The sequence below is a fragment of the Phasianus colchicus genome, chromosome 8 (genome assembly GCF_987193195.1).
Source record: "Phasianus colchicus chromosome 8, bPhaCol1.hap1.1, whole genome shotgun sequence".
In the NCBI taxonomy this organism is placed as follows: domain Eukaryota; kingdom Metazoa; phylum Chordata; class Aves; order Galliformes; family Phasianidae; genus Phasianus; species Phasianus colchicus.
This window is the reverse complement of record NC_143443.1, coordinates 9,656,773-9,671,091: the sequence shown is the minus strand read 5'-3', so window position 1 is coordinate 9,671,091 and position 14,319 is coordinate 9,656,773. Positions and strand designations below refer to the sequence as shown.

At 42.3% G+C, this 14,319-nt stretch overlaps 1 protein-coding gene across 3 annotated transcripts in view; it reads left to right on the top strand.

The window, feature by feature from the left end:
- JMJD1C (jumonji domain containing 1C) overlaps nt 1-14,319 on the top strand; it is a 145,899-nt gene that overhangs the window by 92,565 nt on the left and 39,015 nt on the right. The window lies entirely within an intron of this gene.

Sequence of the window (14,319 nt, the reverse complement as noted above, 5' to 3'; positions counted from 1 at the left end):
CTGAATAAATGCTATGTAATTTTGTCCTGACACCCCTTGTTCTCTCCTCCCCCACCAAGACGTTTTTTCCCAATACCAAATATAGAGCTAGAAGAAGAGAAGCGACTTAGAATGCTAGGGAAAGGAGAGGGAGCAGGGCTGCTGTTTAGCATGTCTGCAGTGGGGAAGCTCACTGCCTCTCCTCAGGGTGAAGTGAGGTGCTGCAGCTCGAGCTGCTCTGACAGCTTGACTTTGGTGAGAAGGACACTTCCCACTGTCAGAAACCCACGCTAGCTAGGTCAGCCCTGCCTTTCAGAAAGGGGGGTGGTGCTAGCGATCTGAGCTGGATTAGCAGAGGGTGCAGAGCGCTGCAGCCTGCTGGGGGGGTGGGAGGGGGGAAGGGGGGGCGGCATGACGCAACACAGTGGGATATCCTCCTTTGGCAGCAGCAGCCTCTTAAATCAGCTGAGCCATGAAGTGTAAATTCACCCTCAGAGCCCAACCACAATCTCACAGATTCATTTTACAAAGCAAATACTTGCGCTAGCGTCTGTCCTTTGCGTGAAATCTGTCAAGATCGTGTCTTTGATAACGTTCATTCCAGTAAGAGTAATCAATCTCCTTTTGGCAGTGGATCATTTCTCACAAGATGAGCTGAGCAAAACAAATTGAATCTCAGGGAAGGACTGCCTTTTGTAAAACAGCCTTGTTGCCAAGCCTGGCTGGCAGCAATACCGCTATGCTGCGCACATTTTAGGTTGTTCTTCAGGGATTATTTACTGATAGTCTTAGAACCTGAACTGCTTCCATTTGGGAAGGCACACACAAATTGAGGATGTCATTTTTTGAAAACATCCATTGTGAACAGCTGACTCATTACCATCTTTGTAAATAGTACTGTAATTAACAGCATTAGCAAGTTCAGTTTCAAAAGTTCTTCACCAGAAACCATTAGAACGCAGTAGCTCGTGAAAAATAGTTCCAGGTACAAGCTTCATCTCCCTAGCTCGTAGCCTTTTGTGGCATGTAGAGGGCAGCTGGTGTGTGAAAGGTGATGTTCCACCCTCCTCAGACTACCTGATAAAGCCTGAGGTGGGGGCTGCTGATCGGCATGCATTGTGAATAGCCTGGGTACAACAGACATCTAAATGTCTTCTTCACTTTATCATTGCAAGAAGGTTGCTGGTGGAGATTCCTTGTGAGTAAAAAGGCATCAAAGATTTTTTAAATTTTTTTTATTTCTAATGATTATAAGAAGTTTTGGAAACTGCATTCATAGGGGTATCTCTTTGCAGGCCTGTAAAACCCAAGTGTTTCAGTTTTATGATACAGGTGAGAACTTGACTGAGTGATTATGTTTTTAAGAGAACAGAAACCATTTTAAAGTGTTAACCAAATTAAGTACTGCACTAGACAGATATTAATTTTATCATCATGTAACTGTTTTCTCACTAAATATAACTTAAAAGGACGATTGTTACATTTCATTCTGTTATTTTCTGTTAATTTTGGAAATTGGGTTGCACGTTTTTAGCCCTATCTCACCGAATGCAAGGTGCTTTTACCTGCCCCCTCTCTTCCCCACCCCCTTATTTTATTGGAGGGCTTTCATTCTCTTTGCCATGAGAACAAGATCCAAGATAAATCCCATGTAAACTTCCTGTGAGAATCTGCTTTTCTCAAAAGTACAAAAAATGGCCTTTTTCTTCCTTGTTTGGTTTGGAACTGCTGACTTGTTTTTGAGCAGAGGACAAAACCGAGGACCCATTCTTTGCAGAGATAACTATAAGTCTTTCTAAACATATTCAGTTTTTGGTTTAAGCTCTCATGGCTGTGCATATTCAATATGAAGTCCTCCAGAGACCATGGTGATCTGAACGCTTTTTTATTGCATTTTGCTGCTAGTGCCTAAAATTCCAGTACCTTTCTGCCAAAGCAAACAAAGTTTGAATCTGTGTGGGAAGACTCCATTTCACTTCAGATACAATTCTTAACTACTGAGTAATTTTTCCCATCGTTGCGTGCACTTGTAATATTGTAATGGGCAGCAGACGAGGGTTTGGTATGAGTTCTGCTCAGACCAGTTCTCATCAAAACACAGGGCTGTTTAACATAACTATTGGGCTAAAGGGCTTCATGAATAAGGCGGTGCTGTCCTTTTGAAGGTGACAACTGCTCAAGGCAAAGAAAACAGCGCACTTGGCACACTCTTAGCCTTGGCAGGAACAAAGTTGGAGTAGGCAAAGAGCTAAATTACTCTCGTTACCAGAAGTGGTTCTTCCAGAATCGGAGTAAAGACACTTTGGCAGGACTCGCTGGGGAATCGTGAACCGCAGATTCCCATGCCATGTCTGCTCTTTGCATAAATAAGCATGTTTCAATTGTTACGAGATTCAGCGACCTTCGTAAAAGCTCGGTGAATATCATTACTATAAGTAGGGTGAGCAGCTGTGCTACACTAGTCTTTTTCCATTTTTTTCCCATTTCCACAGAGTTTTATTTACCAAGTATTTGTTCTTTTTATCTAAGTGCTCTGTGATGTTTCTTTTTTCCCATTCTACGTGTACTACTTTGAATCCTGCCTTCTCCATAAAAATGCCTTGGATTCTGCACGTGTGGTGCCTTAAACACCGACCCACAACTTGTTTCCGGCAGCTTTTCTCTGGGTTGCTTCATAGAGGATACAAACGGTATTATTGTCTACATGAAACTTGTGTGTGACTGTGAATGACTCATTCATTAATCTGGGCTGGTCAGACCATGTAGTCTTGTTGTTCTTTTTATGGTGGTGGCAAGAGGATCCTGAGGAGAAAGCAGATGCAAATGTGTTTGCTGTGGTAATTTGCATAGCAATGAAATGAAAATTATATTCCTTTGCAGGAAGCAATGGACAGAATATTTACAGCATGCATTTTTTTTTGTTAAATTAGTATCTGTAAGGAATGGACTTGCTTATCACATTTTAAGATCACATGCTCCTAATATTTTTCTGTTTTGCAGTCTTAGTGTATCATGTATATTTTGTGACCTGTCACCAAGCGAAAACCCACAGTTGGTGGACTTTACGGTGGCTTTTGTTATAGACTGAAAATAAACATGCTTTCACACGCGTTTGTTGTTAAAATAAGTGAAACTACAGTAAGCCTACTCAAATAGCAAAAAGCAAAACTTTTTAACAGTACCATTTTGTGGCCATTGATGGTCTGTTATTTGTCTTACATGTAGTAAGTGAAGCAGCAGATGATGCCTTACTTTGTTTCAGCATTGCAGTTTTCTTTAAGGACTGTAGATGAGGATAAGAAGAATTGAGGCTCAGTGTGGGATGTGTGCAATCTCATCAGCCTGGTGTTTCTGTCTGGGTGGTGGTTGGCAGTACCAGGCACCGCTGGGCTGGAGCTGGTGCTTCTTTTCAGTGCTGAAAAGCTGAGCTCCAGCTCTACAGCTGGACTGAGTTGTTTTACACTTCAGAGGAGCAAATGAAAAGTAACAAAAACTATGTTACACTGTACTTTTCCATACCGAAACACCTGTGTGGAAAAACCAGGAAAAAGTATGCTTTGTCCAAGGCTCAGTGCTTTATGGCTCTGCCTGGGTTGGGCAGAGCAGGAGTGTGCTCACGCATAGTGCTGGGATTCTGCTGGCTCCCTGCCCTCCCAGCACAGCTGCTCCATGGTGTGACTTAAAGCTCTGCCTTGTGGTAGGGGCTTTTTTGTGTGTGTGCATGTTTTAGCAAGATAGTTTCCAGTGGACTTGTGAGCACACAGCACTGGAACAAATGTGCACAGTTGAGGCAGTGCAGAGAATTCAAATGAAGTTCCTTCATAATCGTTAAACTTCCTGTGAGAGGGTATTTCACCACTCAAGGAAGGAAGTGCAAGGGTGTGCACACAATCTTCAGAAAGTCCCCTGCATGATGGGTTTTCAAAAAAAAAAAAAAAAGTAAAAACAAAATGAGTCAAGCAAGAGAATGAATCAAGAGCACAATTCAGTTCTCTGTGACGGAATTTTCTTCAGTCCAACCTACTAATTCACATTTTCCTGAAGGAATATTTTTTTTCTTATTAGTTTTCTTTAGAGATAAGGCTGATTGCTTTGGTATTTCAAAATGGTAAGGTCAGCCTTTCTACTTCTGTACTGAAGGTTCTAGATGTAAAGATATGGCACCAAGAAATCCCCTGTGGGAGACATTACATGCAAAATGATAGGTGTGTGCACTTTGCTCCTCTCCAGAATGTGCACTGCATGCTTGAGAGTTGTCAGGTCAAATGTCTAACATACCTTAATGATTGTTCTAGTAATAATAATACTAATAATCTTGCCTACTAACCATGAAATAGAACCTCAGACTGAGGATCTAAGTACTATTAGATATATTACAAATTCAAGTTCTATATGCCATGAAGTAAAACATGAGAAGGGAGTGTTGTGCAACTCCAGCTCTCTCCTTTTCTAGTTATTACAGACAGATACTGGGTATTTCAGGCTTGGATGCTTTTGGGGTTTAATTACCTTGCTCATACAAACAAGCGAGTGGTGTAGTAGGGCTTGCGTAGTAACAACATGCACCTATTTAAGAAAAAAAAAAAATCAAACATGTTGAAACAGGGAGTAAAATAAGGTATTTTTCTGTATGTAATTTAAGCAGCCCATAATCATACAGTACAGACTTCTTTCAGATTTCTACTTCGGGCTTGAGGCTTAAAAATAGCTGCTGCAGCTACAATTGCTTTTCCCATAAACTTGCGCTTCCACTGACCAGGCAGGCAGGAGGTTTGGGGTTTGTCCCACCCTTTGAGGTTGACAGAAGCAGCCCAAGAGCTCCGGGTGCTGCCCAGCTGGCAGCTGTGACCGTCATGTGTTTGGCTTTGTTTCCACCACGGATGGCAGAAGCACATCACTTTCGGCACTGTCTTTAAGAGCTGCCTCCATTCCCTACCATATCTCTGGTGTCTGGACCACCCATCGTCAGTCCAGCTGGCCGCTCTGGCAGCGTCATAAGGAGCGATGATCTAAACATCTTGTTAGTGACACATCTATGTTTACGTGTAAGTTCCTAATGTGAAGGAAAGCAAAAAGGCTGCATCCAGCTAGAAGTGGGTCAGATGACTCACACCAGCCTTCACCAGCTTCTTCTGTGGCACAGAAGAGTTGCATCTGAGTAGATGTAAGGAGAGAGGAGTGAGGCAGGGAGTCACGTCCTCCATTTGCAGAATGGAAAGAGGTGTGCATCGATTCTGTGGCCTGTCCCTGTGTCTGCCTTCAAATAAGAGTTGCATTTCCAAGGACTTGACCTGTCTGTATTCTCAGAGTAAATGGAATAGAGCTGTACCTATTCTGCCTTAATTTCTTAAGGAAAAGAAAGCGTATTTAGTCACGCTTTCATCTCTCTCCTGTTGCCCCAAATGTTAGAGAAGTTTGACCTGGAGTGGAGATGCTGTTTGATGGAGATGCTGGGTTTGATGGGCCTTGGGGAAACAAGTGGTGTGGGGGAGGCCGGCAGGCAGCACGCCTCACAAGCAGGGCTGCTGGGGACTTGGGGAGTGCTGGCTGGAGGGCCTCAGGCCTCAGGAGGTGCCTGGGCTGCACTGGGGCAGCTGCAGCAGAGCTGGGCCTTGGGGCTGCGGGTCGAAGGAGCATTCCTAGGCCTGCAGCTTTCTCTGTGACGGCAAAGCAAAACCTGTTGGACACATCCCTTGGTTTTTCCAGATTTGCAGTCACTTAAATGGTTTGACTCATGAATTCTACACCAGTAGGTAGGATTGAAATAAATACTGTGAAGATTGGGAATTTGACACAGAATGTATGGGACAAAACTTTTTTTCCCCCCCAAAGGTAAGGTCGAAGCCTTTCATGGAAGCAGTCTCGATGGTACTGGGTTTACATGTCTGCCCAGTGTTTCTGGGAGGGGAACATCTTGTGTTTGATCACAAATGGTTATTTTTTTTCACCAGTAAGTGCCTGTGGAAAATACTACTCAGGAGTAAGAGAGGCTCCTGATGTCCTCAGTTCTCTGACATTGGGCATTGCCAGTCTGCACATTTGATTTATTAAAAATGAAAGTTTTTTTCATGGGTGTTTTTCTTACATGACATCTTGACCAATACTATTTTCATAATGCAGATACAAAATCAGCTCCTAGAGAAGCTGGTTTCATTTTTTATAACCAACTGGCGCTTTCCCAAATAGTTGCTGTCTGCTAGGACTGGGAATTCCTAGCACCCTGGGGAGCTCTGCAGCTTGGATGAGGAAAATCCTGCAGCCCTTGGGAAGTAGTGCTTAAATGGAAGAGCAGTCTTTCCTGCATTTCAGTTGGGGAGGGAGGAAACTTCAAATTTTATTGATGTGGATTTTTACAAGAATTTAAGTTTTAGCTTAAATTTGACCTGATAATAAACATGATCGCTAATCTGATGAAATGTTTGTGATTATGTTTATTATTGGTCCTTCCCCTGATATGACATTGCTTTGTTGATGCATCTGCTACAGAATACTGCAGCAATCTGTGGTTTTACTTGGTGTGCTGTTCAGATGAGGAAAGTACAGGGTTTTGGAGCAGCTTTACATGGAAAAGATCAATCATATTCCTCCCCCAAGTTGTACAGTTGAGAAATTGGAGGTAAGGAATGGTGATTGACATAATGAAAGCCTCATTTATGCAGAGATCCATGAATTTTACTTTAAAGAAAAGGTCAGATTTACGATTTTCTTGGATTTGTGTGGATTTAAATAACTGGCGTTACTAGGTCTGTGAGGTAGTACGTTCAGTAGGCTTCTGCAAAGGCATGGCAAGAAGGTAAATGGAGTACCCCGACTAATTGTAATCCGTACGTACCTGCTACCTTGTAACGTTTTCTTCTAAAATACCTGGTTGAAATTATTTCTGTCAGAAGTACTCATTTGGAGTCCAGAATGACTGTTCTCTGCAGCCTTCAGCAAGTTGCTGAAGTTGAGTGCAGTAGTAGTTTTAATGCCTAAGTGACTTCCTCAAGTTTACCCCAAGGACTTCATTGCAGCAGCAACTGAAATATCCATGTTTTCTCATTAACAATTCAGTCTTTCCTCTTTACAAACCATTATTCATTTGTTCTATAAAAAGACATAGCTACTGCTTTCTCTGGAGCTGCACAGTGTTGCAATGTTGATCCAAATATGATATGCATCCCAGCTGGTCAGGCTTCTGTTATTTATAGGGAAATACCTAAAATGGCTCTGGTAGGTCAGAACAGAGCTCTTAGCATGAAAAAGTACATGATGATGGCTGCGTCACCACATTTGCACAGTGTTCAGCTAGCTGTTTTACACACAGCCTCTGTCCCTGATACCAGGAGAGTGCAGCTTTCTGAAGGAAGTTCTGCAAGAAAATGGCCAGATTGTTTTCTCAGCCCACATATATTGCTCCTGTGCAGCTTTGCCTTCAATCCTACTGGAAATTAACTTTGAAAAGTTCATTCTTAGTATAGTGGTGGTCATTTACAGCATGAGAGAAATGATTTTTAGTCTCCACTACTTTACTTTATTATTTGCACGTTGGCCAGTGCTACTTTATAGCAGTGGTTTAGGAAATACAATTTCAGACAAACCTCTGAAAGCTGCTGGAACATAAACCATTAATGTAATAGTAATTAAATGGACCAGAGTCCTCTGAAACCTGTGAAGCATGTTGTAGCTTTCTTTGAAGGATTTTTTAAAGATACCAGACACATTCTTTTCTTCTGACAGAAAAATGGTTAAGATCTTTTTATTACTGGGAAAGTTTTGTTTTCTGTATCCGTATAATCCTCATGAGTTGCTGAGAGTTAAGAAGTCAGGTGGTCTCAGAGCTCCTGAAGAATTTGGGGTTGGTGTAGAAAATAAATAAAAATTGAAGACATCTGCAGAATGGCTGCTGATACTCTGAGTTAATGGTAGTCCACCACCGAGCTGCGAGTTGGTCCCAGGAGTGAGATGCTCAAATGGACATTTCAGGAGGCAGTGACAGGAGCTGTCATCCATCTGCTGTATGCTGGATAGTGTTTTATGGTTTTCTTCTGCAGATTGAATTGAGAGACCTTCACTTTTTAGTACATTAAACTTGTAGTTATCAGTAGTTTTGTCAAAGAGTACTGTGTTGCTGAGCAGTGCAACTGATAAAGACTTGCTGGTAGATAGATCACCTTTAGACAAGAGGTGCGATATTTGCTCTGTCGTTAACTATGCTGGCAGTGCACTGCTTTCCACCTCAGCCAGTTCAAGCTGCTGCAAGTGATTTCGGCTAGCCCTAATGCCAGGGTGTGTTTCCTGAAGATATCTGTCCCAGATCAAGAACTGAACTTCTAGCTTGACTTCTAGAGATGTTGAGCTGCCTTTTGGGCAGCCGATTTTTTCTGGACTGCTGACAGTCATAGGAACACACTTTATTTTTGCCTGGAGACACCTCCATCCACGCAGCTTGTCCTTTAGGTGATATTATTTGGAGAGTAGTTAGATACCTTCTGAAAGCTGTTTGTGATTCACAAGGTGTTGGAGCCTGTGTTTAAATTTTAATACCAACATAGAAAAGATTTTTCTACAGTCTGCTCAGTTAGCTACTCTCCTTGTTAGCATTAACTTGTCTCTGCTAGTTGTTTGCTTCAGGGAAATGTCTGCACTTTGAGGTTTCTTTCCCATAGATAACTACAGTAGTGGCATTGGGTTGCTTAGTAAGTGACTTAAAAGCTTGGTCTGATGTCCCCACATGACTTCAGGGTTGCTGGCTGTTGGGTTGGTCTGATATTCCCTGTCTCTCTTCAGGAGTGGAGAAAATGCATAATTGGGAGTAATCTGGGTATTGCTGAGATGATGGTGATAGATGTGTGGAGCCTGCAGTGATGGGCAAGAAGCATTATTCTGTGGAAAACGAAACAGTGTATGGCTGTGATGGAGGGAAAAGGCGTGGAGGAGCGCTGATCACTTGGGCTTTCTTTAACTGTAGGTAGAGAAGAAGGTAAGCAGTAGGAGTGGTTACCATGGCTTTGTAAATGCAGGCTGACAGGCCATCAGCTCAGGGGGTAGGAGCTGCTTATTTGGGGAAGTCTTTAAATCACATGCAAAAAGAGACATTACATCAGGAGATTCCGCTTTCTGTCCCACGCAGTTGAACCAAATAGTTCTTCTGTTTCCTTCCTAATCTGCAAATCAGATCAGGACTCAGATTGGGATTACAATGACAGCATTTATCCCAGATGCTCGGAGAGGGTGATATAACCGGGAGTGTAAGGGTCATCTTTTTTTAATCTCTGTTTTTCAAAGAAGAAACAACTATAGCAGTTACCAGAGCAGTTTTTAAGTTGTTTGTGTCAGCATCTGTCTGAGCATTGCTTTTGCTTCTGTATTGACGACTTCTTGCTTTCCTGCTGCATGCTTGTTCCACGTGCTGCTCTCATCTTCTTTCCATCTCTCTGTACTGGATTTCCACCTACAGGTATGGAATAACGAGCTGACTTGTAAGAAGCAAGGCTTTCAGTGGGCACGCTCCACCTGAGACATTGGTAGTCCTCCAGCAAGGCAAATTTCTCTGCTTGTTTTTGTGTTTGTGAGCTAAAATCAGAGAAAATACTTGATTGTGGTTTTGTTTTGTTTTGTTTTTTCCTGCTAAAATTTATACTCCTAACTGTAATGTATTTTTCATAGCATAACCTTTTATATTTTTGATAGAAGTTGGTTGATATTCTTAGCGGTGTGAATTATTCTTGCACAGCTGAACAAATCAGTGCAACAATACTTCGTCTGGCTTGAAATCATGACTTGGAGAAATTGGAGAAATGTGCACAGCCCTACTCCCTCTGATTTTCAAACCTGGTAATTATAATTCAAAATAACTTCAGTTCTCTAAGTATTGTGCAGATGAAATGAGGAAGGAATTAAGAGTGTGTGGGGAGAAGTGTTAGGCATAAGGAAGAGTGAGGAACAGAAAATTGTTGATAGCTTTTCCTGACAGATGTTAAGTTAACTGACAGTTGAAAAGTAACTAAATTTTTAGCCTTCATCTCCTTTTCCTGTAGCACTGACTTTCTGTTCAGAGGTAGTGCTGTTACACACTGCAAAGATCCTGTAGTCTTAGGCATGTGTGGTCCAGAGGATCTATAAGTGTTTGTCCCTCTGCTAAGAGTGCATTCAGAGCCTCTCGTAGAATAAGGATGTGTTTCTGCCCTCTTCCTGTGCCCCAGAAGCTGCAAGGCAGCGCTCAGCTCAATCTGTGCCTGAGCTGGGGGTGAGGGATGTGCCCTCCAGCCTCATGAAACTGGTTCGCGAGTAGCCAGCGGCAGCTGGGTTTGCATGAGGCAAGTGGTGACCGTGCACCCGGGAGCACCAGAAAATAGGTCAAGTGTGGGTTGGGTTTACATAGAGAGCACCAGCATTGCCTACAAGCCTCAGCCTCTGCCCTTTGCGCAGACGAAGCCGTTTAAGGTAAAGCGGGAAGTTACGGTCTCCCCCAAAAGTGGTTATCCTCCTGTCTGTGGCCAGCTGCCTCAGAGGAGCGGCACAGCCTGCTGCTGGCTGCTCCCAGCATGGCGGCATGGCAGCCGGCTGGCCTTTGGAAGCGGCTCAGAAAGCGGCTTCTTAGAAGAACGTGCCGGGGGCTGCGCGTGGGTGTAGGAAGGCAAGTAGAACAACAGAAGATCTATTACTTTTAGTCTCAGTTAAAGTTGATTTTTGCTTTGCAAGAGTCTGGTGTGGTCCACTTGGCCTCAACAGCGGCTGCTCTGGGTGATGCTGCCTGAGCAGTCATTGCTGCTTTCTCTGCGTTTCAATTGGATTCTCATCTTTTGCTGCTGGAGAAAAGTCTCGTAGCTTGGCAGAGGAGAGCTACCAATTCACAGGTGACGTCCTGTGAATATCTCTGGTAACCTGCCTGTCCAGACGTTTTTTTTCTTCTTCAAACTCATTGTCAGGCGAATGCTATTACTGTGTGAGGTTTGTTAAAAAACAAAGATTGTAATGACTGGAAGATGATCACTGATAAATTGACATCTATGTCAAGTGATACAATAAGTTAAAAAGAGGAAAAAAAGGGGAGCGGGGGGGCAGGGAAAGAAGGCTAGTTACCTAATGGAATGGAAGCAAGGAGACAATTCTGCATGTTTCAGATGATGAGCGCATGGATGTGTGGATGTGTTTGAAGTCAGGTCTTCATGTGGCTTTTTTTTTTTTTTACGGGAGAAATTTTTCTTCCAAAAAGATGGCATTAATGAGGTAGTGTAAATGTTGAGCAGTCTAGGTTTGACAATCAATACTTTTTGCTGTGTCTGCTCTCTGAAGAGTGCTGTGGCAGTCTTAGACTGTGTTTCTCGGAATACTTCCAAATTGAATCTCCCTGCAGTCCATGCAATTTTCAAATTATTTGGTGCAGAAGGGGAAGAAAAAAGAAATTTATTTATGGAATCTATCTCAAGATATTCACTGATGGGATGAGAAGAAACAAGATTTTGCAGCTTGAGGGAAAAATACATCCATCTGATGAATATAAGATGTCTTTTGGACCTCTTTATGGTGAAATGACTCTTTGAGGCAACTTTCACTTTGTTTTGAAGCATTGCAGGTATGGATGAAGTGAAGGAGTAATATACTGCACAGACTTGCAGGCAACTTAATGCATTTCCTAAGATGCAGTAGGCGCAAAAGCAATGTTGATAAGTGGTGTGGTCAGAAATACAGGGAAATCTAAATAGCAGACAGTTGAGCTGGTAAAATGTGCATGATCAGGAAACGGAAGGTTCAGGCTTCTGACTCTTTGGGCTCTGAATTTTTCATTTGCACTGTTTGAATTTAAATGAGTCCTTCTACCATTAAAGCACTAATGAAATGCCTATTCTTATGTGCAGCCTGTTCTGTGTAAACATTGTAAGCATGACTCTCAGGTTGGTTATGTACTAGTTTTCATTTAATTCGTGTCCTAAATCATCAGAAAACCTCTAAGCAGCCAGAGGAAGCTATAGTTAATTAAGCCACAGATGGTGAGGACTAATGTGGTGTTGACCTCTGAGAGGACTGCAAAATCTACTTAGTTGTTCCCTGTAAAACGCTAGCTGAAATGAGTTCCTACTGATGCTGAAGAGATGTCCTTTATGCACTGAATCCAAATGTGGATTCTGTGGCCAGGGAAGGAGATTTCCCAAATAAACACTTGCCGTTTTTTAATGTACAACATGGGTTGAGACTTAGCCTTTGAGTCACCAATTTGTTTTTGTTAATAACAAAAGCCACAGCTTTCCACAACTGATTTTCCTGAAATACGTATCGTCAGTTCTCCTCCTTTTCACTGAGAAGAAAGCATTGACAGCTGGTGGTGGACTCAGTGTACCCTTCTACAAGCAGCATGCACTCTGTGTGATTGTGGATGTGGAGATGGAAGCTGTACTTGAACGTACTCTTGAGTTTTTGTGTCATGCTCTGGGCTTTCATTTCTCAATTCAGTGAATTTATTTCTGTCCCTCGAATTTGTGAAGGGTGACTTTAACATGCATTTTAAAATGCTGAGAAGACATGTTGGTTTGATAGCACAAAGCTTGTTGGAAAGACAGAGAGCTGTGGGAGCATTCCCTCCACCGACATACCCTACTAACCAAAAAGGAAAGGGAACTTGCTGTCATTGGAACCTTTCAGAAGGCACTTGGGATGGCTTTTTGGGCAGCATGCACATTCTTTTCACCTAAGGATGCTTGTCAGTGTGAGAAGCAGTAATTAGTTTGTGGGTAGGGCTTGAATTAGAACTGTGTACATGTTTGGATTTTGTCTTCTTTTTCTGTGGATGCTCACTTCGAAATTCCTGTTTGATTCACAACTGACAGGAATTCAGAAGCACTGTAAGTGATCTGTCTGCACTTGTTCACCTGGGGCTGTGAATTATAGCTTACTTGCATCTGAATAAGCTCTCTGAAAATCCGTCTCTGAACAAAGATCGCTGCTTCCTGGGAAGAGGTGGAGGTGAGGTGGGCCTGGCTGGAGCAGTGTGGTCTGGAGTTTTCACACACCAGAAGAAAGAATAGGGATACTCAGAAAAACACTGAATCACTTCTTTTTTTTGGGGGGGGGAATTCATTCCTGATGCTTCTTAGGACTGGTAGAAGTCCAGCACATGAGAATTACCATCTTTGAGATCAGACTCAAGTATTGTTTGAACAATTAAGCAGGGTCCACTCCACCAGAGGTGAATTCCTCCTACAGTCTGGCAGGAAGGAAAAATAGCAGCAAAGACCTGTAAAACCTGGCACAGGTTGGCACACTTGTGGTAGTCACATTACTTTATGTGCCTGACTCCCAGAAGGGCAGGAAGAATTACTCCTGCTGTACCTTTGTGGTCCATAAGCCCTTTGCCTTCTTCCTGCTGTTGCATGAAGTCATTCTTGAAACAGGGGCCACTGCTGTATGACATATATAGAGAGCATCCTAAGTAGGTTTAAAAAAGGAAAATTGCAGTCCCATTTATTTGATTTGCATTTCACAAGGGTTTCAAACCAGGGTTAGTATCCTCCTAAAAGGATGTATTCCAAGACTTGTGGAAAAACTGCTTTGAGAGAGGGATTGTATTTTTCTGAGTAAAACTCCCTTCGGATGAGGAACATTGTAGAGGAAAACTCTGTGGGGCAGTTAATTCTTTTGTGGATTATTCTATCAGTCCTTCCAGTTCAGCCAAGAAGGAGAGGAAAACTTAATGGCCTTAATTGCCAGCATTCATATCAGTTGATTAGAGTTGTTTTTTCTTGAACAACATACATGCAGTTTAAGGAAAGAGCTGGGTACTGCAGTCATCTGCTCATCCTCAGTGCTAAGATAGAGAAAAGACTGCAGTTATCAGCCTTCTTCTTGTTGCCCTGTTTCTGTGATAAACGTGTTTGGTTAAGGCCATCACTGTCCAGTTTTAACGCATTATACAATTAATTTCCTGATTTCTAGATACTGAAACTTAAGACTAATGATGGAAAAAAACCATCAATCATGGCATGCATACTTTTATATATAAGTAGGTGATAATTTTTTGATATTTCAGGAACCATATTGAGATTTCTGGAAACATTTTTTAAATGCCTTGACATTGAGCTTAGCTTGTCAGTTACAGTTTTGTTTTGCCATTCTAATTTACATTGAGCAGCATATATAGCATGTGCACATCTAGAAGCAGAATACTTTTGTTAGTGCAGTGACTGCTGTTGTGTTAGATGCATGTTTTGTGTGTGTGTGTGTGTGTTTATAAACCTCGGGTTCTCTGTGGTATCATCCACATAATCCCAGTCTTACCTGCATGCAGTTTGCATAATCATGTCTTTGATCTCTCCTGTGCTTTTTTTAAGCTCATTTTTGATGTGAGCTCATAGTTCTCCAAGA